Consider the following 12,298-nt stretch of genomic DNA (forward strand, 5'->3'; position numbering starts at 1 on the left):
AATATTGCATGGATCAAGTTTTCACCCTACCCCCCTACTTAGATCAATTCCCACGAGTCAGTACTTGAGGTTAAGACGAAATTGTTCAGACCTCAAACTATTCCAAGCGGCTGCTGACGCCCTCCAAAAACGCCTATTATGTAGGGGTTATTCTAAGAAATCACTAAAACAGGCTTATCAACGAGCCCTTAAGAGTGATAGAGATACACTATTGGCTCCAAAAACATCAGCGGGTCCTAGAAAGGAAGATACAATAAGGATTATAACTCCTTATAACCAACAGCATCAAAAAATTAGACGCATTGTCTCTAAACACTGGCACCTATTGGCCTCGGATCCTGTATTGGGCCAATATGTGTCAGACACACCTAACTTCACCTACAAAAAGGCCCCAGCATTGAGAGACAAAATAGTTCGTAGCGAGTTCCGCGACACTGATATGTCCACCTGTTGCAAATATAGAGGGACATACATGTGCGGCAATTGCAAATATTGTGGCTACATGTTCACACAAAGATCTCCCATATTGCCCAATGGAGATGTCTATCAACCTAGGCATTTTGCCAATTGCCGCACGATAGGCGTGGTTTATCTCCTGCTTTGTTCTTGCCAGTGTTTTTACATTGGCAAGACCAAGCAGGAGTTTTGGCAACGCGCATACCGCCATCTTTTAAGTATGAGGAAAGCAGACCCCGAGCTACCCCTCGGTAGACATGTGGCTACTGTACATGCCGGAAAAATGCCTAAGGTTAAGTTTCTGATTCTTGACCGAGTTCACCCCGCCCCTAGAGGAGGGGACTGGAACAAATCCCTCCTCCAACTCGAACTAAGGTGGATCTTTTTGCTTAAGGCCACCGAGCCCCCAGGACTTAATGGATCCCTATCGTTCAAGCCCTTTCTTGAGGGCTTTAATTCTGGAGGAATGGAGATCTAATCCTCTCCGCCTTAACCAGATGGCCATCTACTTTTAGTTATATCTATGGCTCCCATACAACATTCTCAGTGTCCATATATTTATATATTCTATTGTTTTGGCCTCAAGTATATTGTACCACACTGTGCTAACATGCAATTCTTTTTAATACCAAAATTATATGTGTTGGAAATATTATGTATAATCATATGTTGATGTATATTGCATTGTTATTGTCATACATTGTATATATTTTTTCTGTTCCCTGTATGTTGACCTTGTCATTTTTGTATTCCAGTGTCTGCAATCGTTACATCTGTGGGTCGTGTCCTTGCTGATATCTATATGCAACAATTACAATCTTAAATTATCTTTGATTGATACAATGATACTTTTCATATTCCTCTTGCATTATTTTTTTAATTTGGTTTTTGTAAACCCTTTTCAGCTATCCATGTTGACTCCGGGTGGTGCCCCTCCTCCAGTGGGCGTCCCGGCACGGGGAGACATATACCGCGCTTGCGTGGTAATTTGGTCCTATTCCCATCCTCTGTCCCCTTGCGGTTCAGCCCGGACCAATCAGTAGCCGTAGTGCACCCGCACTTCCGGCTCTGACCCCTGTGTCGGTGGAGCGCAGACGCCGATCCCGCCCACGTTGCGTCATGTGTGACGCATGTTGGTTGGGGGCGGGCTCGGCACCGGCGTTCCGGGAAGCCCTTCCCTGAAGCCAGCTGATACACGTCTTGTGCTAATCGGCCAGCACTCTTATAGTGCACCTCTCGCAACACGCAGCCAGCGCATTTGTTTGCTGGCTGTGGTGCTGAGAGGTCGCCGTTTAGCTCTATCATCATTTAACATCCAGGTATTTATCTTCCATCTAATTTCCTGCCTATTCCTTTCAAAAGATAAAAAAACCCTTTTTGATCGGCTTTGTATATGTATATGCAGTGACATATTTTATGTGACCCTATTGCCCCCTTTTTGTTGGGCCACCTCTTTGGCACATTTTTTGATATAGTGTTTTTTACATATTCACTATAATATATACAAACATGTGGCTATTCACATGTCGACATCCATCATTATACATTTCCTTCCCTTTGCTTTTTTGATTAGATATATTAATGTATTTAGTCCTGATCTGTCTACTCTTCAGATCGGCATTACTTACATCCTTGCCATTTATCTATGTTTTTAAGGCTGTTCCTGGCTTCTCCTAATTAAGGACTTCAGACGTCCACTGATTGTGGGCCACACACCTGAGCTGTACAGCTGTCGGTTTACTGACCAGTACACTCATCTACCATCTTATCTATTGCATTTGGTCGCAAGGACACTCGTACCCACCAGATGGTTTTAATCGTGCAGGCTACCTGAGCACAGCTATTTTTTCAACCCTGTGAGTACTCGCTAAATGTCATCAAAAATTACCATGTAAAACTCTAAAGAGTCATTTTGGAATGTTTTCTTCCTAAAAAACCATAAAAAATTCTTTGGTTTTTATATTTCTCATATTTTCTTATTCATTAGAGTACCGTTTGAACCATCCCCTGAAGAAGAAGCAAAATTTCTCTTTGGCTTCGAAACATGTTGGGTGTCTGTTCAGACTACTGTGGTTGATTTACCTGTTCCTCTTCTTTGCCTGTACTGTTTTTAATTATTATATTTTTGTGTTTATAATAAAATAATTTTTTCTATTACCTCTATCATATATTTTCATATATATTATATTTTATGTGCCTAAAAAATCCCACAAGGGGACCCCCATTTTTTGCCTAACATTATTAGGGATGTGGCACACATAAAACGCTAGGCTGAAGCACCTTTTCTAATGTGACAGTAATAGGAGTGACAGATACTCTTTATGGAGGGATCGGGGGGAATGTGACAGTAATAGGAGTGACAGATACTCTTTATGGAGGGATCGGGGGGAATGTGACAGTAATAGGAGTGACAGGTACTCTTTATGGAGGGATCGGGGGGAATGTGACAGTAATAGGCAGTGACAGGTACTCTTTATGGAGGGATCGGGGGGAATGTGACAGTAATAGGAGTGACAGGTACTCTTTATGGAGGGATCGGGGGAATGTGACAGTAATAGGAGTGACAGGTACTCTTTATGGAGGGATCGGGAGGAATGTGACAGTAATAGGAGTGACAGATACTCTTTATGGAGGGATCGGGGGGGAATGTGACAGTAATAGGAGTGACAGGTACTCTTTATGGAGGGATCGGGGGGAATGTGACAGTAATAGGAGTGACAGGTACTCTTTATGGAGGGATCGGGGGGAATGTGACAGTAATAGCAGTGACGGGTACTCTTTATGGAGGGATCGGGGGGGAATGTGACAGTAATAGGAGTGACAAGTACTCTTTATGGAGGGATCGGGGGGAATGTGACAGTAATAGGAAGTGACAGGTACTCTTTATGGAGGGATCGGGGGGAATGTGACAGTAATAGGCAGTGACAGGTACTCTTTATGGAGGGATCGGGGGGGAATGTGACAGTAATAGGAGTGACAGGTACTCTTTATGGAGGGATCGGGGGGAATGTGACAGTAATAGCAGTGACAGGTACTCTTTATGGAGGGATCGGGGGGGAATGTGACAGTAATAGGAGTGACAGGTACTCTTTATGGAGGGATCGGGGGGAACGTGACAGTAATAGGAGTGACAGGTACTCTTTATGGAGGGATCGGGGGGGGGGGGGATGTGACAGTAATAGGAGTGACAGGTACTCTTTATGGAGGGATCGGGGGGAATGTGACAGTAATAGGCAGTGACAGGTACTCTTTATGGAGGGATCGGGGGGAATGTGACAGTAATAGGAGTGACAGGTACTCTATATGGAAGGATCGGGAGAGAATGTGACAGTAATAGGCAGTGACAGGTACTCTTTATGGAGGGATCGGGGGGAATGTGACAGTAATAGGAGTGACAGGTACTCTTTATGGAGGGATCGGGGGGAATGTGACAGTAATAGGCAGTGACAGGTACTCTATATGGAAGGAACGGGAGAGAATGTGACAGTAATAGGCAGTGACAGGTACTCTTTATGGAGGGATCGGGGGGAATGTGACAGTAATAGGAGTGACAGGTACTCTTTATGGATGGATCGGGGGGAATGTGACAGTAATATGCAGTGACAGGTACTCTTTATGGAGGGATCGGGGGAATGTGACAGTAATAGGCAGTGACAGGTACACTTTATGGAGGGATCGAGAGGAATGAGACAGTACTAAGCAGTGACAGGTACTCTTTATGGAGGGATCGGGGGAATGTGACAGTAATAGCAGTGACAGGTACTCTTTATGGAGGGATCGGGGGGAATGTGACAGTAATAGGAGTGACAGGTACTCTTTATGGAGGGATCGGGGGGAATGTGACAGTAATAGGAGTGACAGGTACTCTTTATGGAGGGATCGGGGGGAATGTGACAGTAATAGTAGTGACAGGTACTCTTTATGGAGGGATCGGGGGGAATGTGACAGTAATAGCAGTGACAGGTACTCTTTATGGAGGGATCGGGGGGGAATGTGACAGTAATAGCAGTGACAGGTACTCTTTATGGAGGGATCGGGGGATGTGACAGTAATAGGAGTGACAGGTACTCTTTATGGAGGGATCAGGGGGAATGTGACAGTAATAGGAGTGACAGGTACTCTTTATGAAGGGATCGGGGGATGTGACAGTAATAGGAGTGACAGGTACTCTTTATGGAGGGATCAGGGGGAATGTGACAGTAATAGCAGTGACAGGTACTCTTTATGGAGGGATCGGGGGGAATGTGACAGTAATAGGAGTGACAGGTACTCTTTATGGGGGGATCGGGGGGAATGTGACAGTAATAGGCAGTGACAAGTACTCTTTATGGAGGGATCGGGGGATGTGACAGTAATAGGAGTGACAGGTACTCTTTATGGAGGGATCGGGGGGAATGTGACAGTAATAGGAGTGACAGGTACTCTTTATGGAGGGATCGGGGGGAATGTGACAGTAATAGGAGTGACAGGTACTCTTTATGGAGGGATCGGGGGGAATGTGACAGTAATAGGAGTGACAGGTACTCTTTATGGAGGGATCGGGGGGAATGTGACAGTAATAGGAGTGACAGGTACTCTTTATGGAGGGATCGGGAGGAATGTGACAGTAATAGGAGTGACAGGTACTCTTTATGGAGGGATCGGGGGTAATGTGACAGTAATAGGAGTGACAGGTACTCTTTATGGAGGGATCGGGGGGAATGTGACAGTAATAGGAGTGACAGGTACTCTTTATGGAGGGATCGGGGGGAATGTGACAGTAATAGGAGTGACAGGTCCTCTTTATGGAGGGATCGAGAGAAATGAGACAGTACTAAGCAGTGACAGGTCCTCTTTATGGAGGGATCGGGAGAGAATGGGACAGTAATAGGAGTGACAGGTACTCTTTATGGAGGGATCGGGGGGGGGATGTGACAGTAATAGGCAGTGACAGGTACTCTTTATGGAGGGATTGGGGGGAATGTGACAGTAATAGGAGTGAGAGGTACTCTTTATGGAGGGATCGGGGGGAATGTGACAGTAATAGGCAGTGACAGGTACTCTTTATGGAGGGATCGGGGAGGAATGTGACAGTAATAGGAGTGACAGGTACTCTTTATGGAGGGATCGGGGGGAATGTGACAGTAATAGGAGTGACAGGTACTCTTTATGGAGGGATCGGGGGGAATGTGACAGTAATAGCAGTGACGGGTACTCTTTATGGAGGGATCGGGGGGGAATGTGACAGTAATAGGAGTGACAAGTACTCTTTATGGAGGGATCGGGGGGAATGTGACAGTAATAGGAAGTGACAGGTACTCTTTATGGAGGGATCGGGGGGAATGTGACAGTAATAGGCAGTGACGGGTACTCTTTATGGAGGGATCGGGGGGGGATGTGACAGTAATAGGAGTGACAGGTACTCTTTATGGAGGGATCGGGGGAATGTGACAGTAATAGGCAGTGACGGGTATTCTTTATGGAGGGATCGGGGGGGAATGTGACAGTAATAGGAGTGACAGGTACTCTTTATGGAGGGATCGGGGGGAATGTGACAGTAATAGGCAGTGACAGGTACTCTTTATGGAGGGATCGGGGGGATTGTGACAGTAATAGGAGTGACAGGTACTCTATATGGAAGGATCGGGAGAGAATGTGACAGTAATAGGCAGTGACAGGTACTCTTTATGGATGGATCGGGGGGAATGTGACAGTAATATGCAGTGACAGGTACTCTTTATGGAGGGATCGGGGGGAATGTGACAGTAATAGGAGTGACAGGTACTCTTTATGGAGGGATCGGGGGAATGTGACAGTAATAGGAGTTACTGGTACTCTTTATGGAGGGATCGGGAGGAATGTGACAGTAATAGGAGTGACAGATACTCTTTATGGAGGGATCGGGGGGGAATGTGACAGTAATAGGAGTGACAGGTACTCTTTATGGAGGGATCGGGGGGGAATGTGACAGTAATAGGAGTGACAGGTACTCTTTATTGAGGGATCGGGGGAAATGTGACAGTAATAGGAGTGACAGGTACTCTTTATGGAGGGATCGGGGGAATGTGACAGTAATAGGAGTGACAGGTACTCTTTATGGAGGGATCGGGGGGAATGTGACAGTAATAGGCAGTGACAGGTACTCTTTATGGAGGGATCGGGAGGAATGTGACAGTAATAGGCAGTGACAGGTACTCTTTATGGAGGGATCGGGGGGAATGTGACAGTAATAGGCGGTGACAGGTACTCTTTATGGAGGGATCGGGAGGAATGTGACAGTAATAGGAGTGACAGATACTCTTTATGGAGGGATCGGGGGGAATGTGACAGTAATAGGCAGTGACAGGTACTCTTTATGGAGGGATCGGGGGGGAATGTGACAATAATAGGAGTGACAGGTACTCTTTATGGAGGGATCGGGGGGGAATGGGACAGTAATAGGCAGTGACAGGTACTCTTTATGGAGGGATCGGGGGGAATGTGACCGTAATAGGAGTGACAGGTACTCTTTATGGAGGGATCGGGGAGGAATGTGACAGTAATAGGAGTGACAGGTACTCTTTATGGAGGGATCGGGGGAATGTGACAGTGATAGGAGTGACAGGTACTCTTTATGGAGGGATCAGGGGGAATGTGACAGTAATAGGCAGTGACAGGTACTCTTTATGGAGGGATCGGGAGGAATGTGACAGTAATAGCAGTGACAGGTACTCTTTATGGAGGGATCGGGAGGAATGTGACAGTAATAGGAGTGACAGGTACTCTTTATGGAGGGATCGGGGGGGAATGTGACAGTAATAGGCAGTGACAGGTACTCTTTATGGAGGGATCGGGAGGAATGTGACAGTAATAGGAGTGACAGGTACTCTTTATAGAGGGATCGGGGGGAATGTGACAGTAATAGGCAGTGACAGGTACTCTTTATGGAGGGATCGGGGGAAATGTGACAGTAATAGGAGTGACAGGGACTCTTTATGGAGGGATCGGGGGGAATGTGACAGTAATAGGAGTGACAGGTACTCTTTATGGAGGGATCGGGGGAATGTGACAGTAATAGGAGTGACAGGTACTCTTTATGGAGGGATCGGGGGGAATGTGACAGTAATAGGAGTGACAGGTACTCTTTATGGAGAGATCGGGGGGGAATGTGACAGTAATAGGAGTGACAGGTACTCTTTATGGAGGGATCGGGGGAATGTGACAGTAATAGGCAGTGACAGGTACTCTTTATGGAGGGATCGGGGGGAATGTGACAGTAATAGGAGTGACAGGTACTCTTTATGGAGAGATCGGGGGGAATGTGACAGTAATAGGAGTGACAGGTACTCTTTATGGAGGGATCGGGGGAATGTGACAGTAATAGGAGTGACAGGTACTCTTTATGGAGGGATCGGGGGGAATGTGACAGTAATAGGAGTGACAGGTACTCTTTATGGAGGGATCGGGGGGAATGTGACAGTAATAGGAGTGACAGGTACTCTTTATGGAGGGATCGGGGGGGAATGTGACAGTAATAGGCAGTGACAGGTACTCTTTATGGAGGGATCGGGGGGAATGTGACAGTAATAGGAGTGACAGGTACTCTTTATGGAGGGATCGGGGGGAATGTGACAGTAATAGGAGTGACAGGTACTCTTTATGGAGGGATCGGGGGAATGTGACAGTAATAGGCAGTGACAGGTACTCTTTATGGAGGGATCGGGGGGAATGTGACAGTAATAGGAGTGACAGGTACTCTTTATGGAGGGATCGGGGGAATGTGACAGTAATAGCAGTGACAGGTACTCTTTATGGAGGGATCGGGGGGAATGTGACAGTAATAGGAGTGACAGGTACTCTTTATGGAGGGATTGGGGGGAATGTGACAGTAATAGCAGTGACAGGTACTCTTTATGGAGGGATCGGGGGGAATGTGACAGTAATAGGAGTGACAGGTACTCTTTATGGAGGGATCGGGGGGAATGTGACAGTAATAGGAGTGACAGGTACTCTTTATGGAGGGATCGGGAGGAATGTGACAGTAATAGGAGTGACAGGTACTCTTTATGGAGGGATCGGGGGAATGTGACAGTAATAGGAGTGACAGGTACTCTTTATGGAGGGATCGGGGGGAATGTGACAGTAATAGGAGTGACAGGTACTCTTTATGGAGGGATCGGGGGGAATGTGACAGTAATAGGAGTGACAGGTACTCTTTATGGAGGGATCGGGGGGGAATGTGACAGTAATAGGCAGTGACAGGTACTCTTTATGGAGGGATCGGGGGGAATGTGACAGTAATAGGAGTGACAGGTACTCTTTATGGAGGGATCGGGGGGAATGTGACAGTAATAGGAGTGACAGGTACTCTTTATGGAGGGATCGGGGGAATGTGACAGTAATAGGCAGTGACAGGTACTCTTTATGGAGGGATCGGGGGGGAATGTGACAGTAATAGGCAGTGACAGGTACGCTTTATGGAGGGATCGGGGGGAATGTGACAGTTATAGCAGTGACAGGTACTCTTTATGGAGGGATCGGGGGGAATGTGACAGTAATAGGAGTGACAGGTACTCTTTATGGAGGGATCGGGGGGGAATGTGACAGTAATAGCAGTGACAGGTACTCTTTATGGAGGGATCGGGGGGAATGTGACAGTAATTGGAGTGACAGGTACTCTTTATGGAGGGATCGGGGGGAATGTGACAGTAATAGGAGTGACAGGTACTCTTTATGGAGGGATCGGGGTGAATGTGACAGTAATAGGAGTGACAGGTACTCTTTATGGAGGGATCGGGGGGAATGTGACAGTAATAGGAGTGACAGGTACTCTTTATGGAGGGATCGGGGGGAATGTGACAGTAATAGGCAGTGACAGGTCCTCTTTATGGAGGGATCGGGGGGAATGTGACAGTAATAGGAGTGACAGGTACTCTTTATGGAGGGACCGGGGGGGAATGTGACAGTAATAGCAGTGACAGGTACTCTTTATGGAGGGATCGGGGGGAATGTGACAGTAATAGCAGTGACAGGTACTCTTTATGGAGGGATTGGGGGGAATGTGACAGTAATAGGAGTGACAGGTACTCTTTATGGAGGGATCGGGTGGAATGTGACAGTAATAGGCAGTGACAGGTACTCTTTATGGAGGGATCGGGGGGAATGTGACAGTAATAGGCAGTGACAGGTACTCTTTATGGAGGGATTGGGGGGGAATGTGACAGTAATAGCAGTGACAGGTACTCTTTATGGAGGGATTGGGGGGAATGTGACAGTAATAGGCAGTGACAGGTACTCTTTATGGAGGGATTGGGGGGGAATGTGACAGTAATAGGCAGTGACAGGTACTCTTTATGGAGGGATCGGGGAGGAATGTGACAGTAATAGGCAGTGACAGGTACTCTTTATGGAGGGATTGGGGGGGAATGTGACAGTAATAGGCAGTGACAGGTACTCTTTATGGAGGGATCGGGAGGAATGTGACAGTAATAGCAGTGACAGGTACTCTTTGTGGAGGGATCGGGGGGGAATGTGACAGTAATAGGCAGTGACAGGTCCTCTTTATGGAGGGATCGGGGGGAATGTGACAGTAATAGCAGTGACAGGTACTCTTTATGGAGGGATCGGGGGGAATGTGACAGTAATAGCAGTGACAGGTACTCTTTATGGAGGGATCGGGGGGAATGTGACAGTAATAGGAAGTGACAGGTACTCTTTATGGAGGGATCGGGGGGAATGTGACAGTAATAGGCAGTGACAGGTACTCTTTATGGAGGGATCGGGGGGAATGTGACAGTAATAGCAGTGACAGGTCCTCTTTATGGAGGGATCGGGGGAATGTGACAGTAATAGGAGTGACAGGTACTCTTTATGGAGGGATCGGGGGGAATGTGACAGTAATAGGAAGTGACAGGTACTCTTTATGGAGGGATCGGGGGGAATGTGACAGTAATAGGCAGTGACAGGTACTCTTTATGGAGGGATCGGGGGGAATGTGACAGTAATAGCAGTGACAGGTACTCTTTATGGAGGGATCGGGGGGAATGTGACAGTAATAGCAGTGACAGGTACTCTTTATGGATGGATCAGGAGGAATGTGACAGTAATAGGAGTGACAGGTACTCTTTATGGAGGGATCGGGGGGAATGTGACAGTAATAGCAGTGACAGGTACTCTTTATGGAGGGATCGGGGGGAATGTGACATTAATAGGCAGTGACAGGTACTCTTTATGGAGGGATCGGGGGGAATGTGACAGTAATAGCAGTGACAGGTACTCTTTATGGAGGGATCGGGGGGAAGGTGACAGTTATAGCAGTGACAGGTACTCTTTATGGAGGGATCGGGGGGAATGTGACAGTAATAGGAGTGACAGGTACTCTTTATGGAGGGATCGGGGGGGAATGTGACAGTAATAGGAGTGACAGGTACTCTTTATGGAGGGATCGGGGGGAATGTGACAGTAATAGGAGTGACAGGTACTCTTTATGGAGGGATCGGGGGGGAATGTGACAGTAATAGCAGTGACAGGTACTCTTTATGGATGGATCGGGAGGAATGTGACAGTAATAGGAGTGACAGGTACTCTTTATGGAGGGATCGGGGGGGAATGTGACAGTAATAGGAGTGACAGGTACTCTTTATGGAGGGACCGGGGGGAATGTGACAGTAATAGGCAGTGACAGGTACTCTTTAGGGAGGGATCGGGGGGAATGTGACAGTAATAGGAGTGACAGGTACTCTTTATGGAGGGATCGGGGGGAATGTGACAGTAATAGGAGTGACAGGTACTCTTTATGGAGGGATGGGGGGGAATGTGACAGTAATAGCAGTGACAGGTACTCTTTATGGAGGGATCGGGGGGGAATGTGACAGTAATAGGAGTGACAGGTACTCTTTATGGAGGGATCGGGGGGAATGTGACAATAATAGGAGTGACAGGTACTCTTTATGGAAGGATCGAGGAGGAATGTGACAGTAATAGGCAGAGACAGGTACTCTTTATGGAGGGATCGGGGGAATGTGACAGTAATAGCAGTGACAGGTACTCTTTATGGAGGGATCGGGGGGGAATGTGACAGTAATAGGAGTGACAGGTACTCTTTATGGAGGGATCGGGGGGAATGTGACAGTAATAGGAGTGACAGGTACTCTTTATGGAGGGATCGGGGGGAATGTGACAGTAATAGGCAGTGACAGGTACTCTTTATGGAGGGATGGGGGGGAATGTGACAGTAATAGGCAGTGACAGGTACTGTTTATGGAGGGATCGGGGGGAATGTGACAGTAATAGCAGTGACAGGTACTCTTTATGGAGGGATCGGGGGGAATGTGACAGTAATAGGCAGTGACAGGTACTCTTTATGGAGGGATTGGGGGGAATGTGACAGTAATAGCAGTGACAGGTACTCTTTATGGAGGGATCGGGGGGAATGTGACAGTAATAGGAGTGACAGGTACTCTTTATGGAGGGATCGGGAGGAATGTGACAGTAATAGGCAGTGACAGGTACTCTTTATGGAGGGATCGGGGGGAATGTGACAGTAATAGGAGTGACAGGTACTCTTTATGGAGGGATCGGGGGGAATGTGACAGTAATAGGAGTGACAGGTACTCTTTATGGAGGGATCGGGGGGGAATGTGACAGTAATAGCAGTGACAGGTACTCTTTATGGAGGGATCGGGGGGAATGTGACAGTAATAGGAGTGACAGGTACTCTTTATGGAAGGATCGGGGGGAATGTGACAGTAATAGGCAGTGACAGGTACTCTTTATGGAGGGATCGGGGGGAATGTGACAGTAATAGGAGTGACAGGTACTCTTTATGGAGGGATCGGGGGGGAATTTGACAGTAATAGGAGTGACAGGTACTCTTTATGGAGGG

Source organism: Pelophylax lessonae, assembly GCF_965119305.1.
Source record: "Pelophylax lessonae genome assembly, chromosome: 5".
Taxonomy (NCBI): domain Eukaryota; kingdom Metazoa; phylum Chordata; class Amphibia; order Anura; family Ranidae; genus Pelophylax; species Pelophylax lessonae.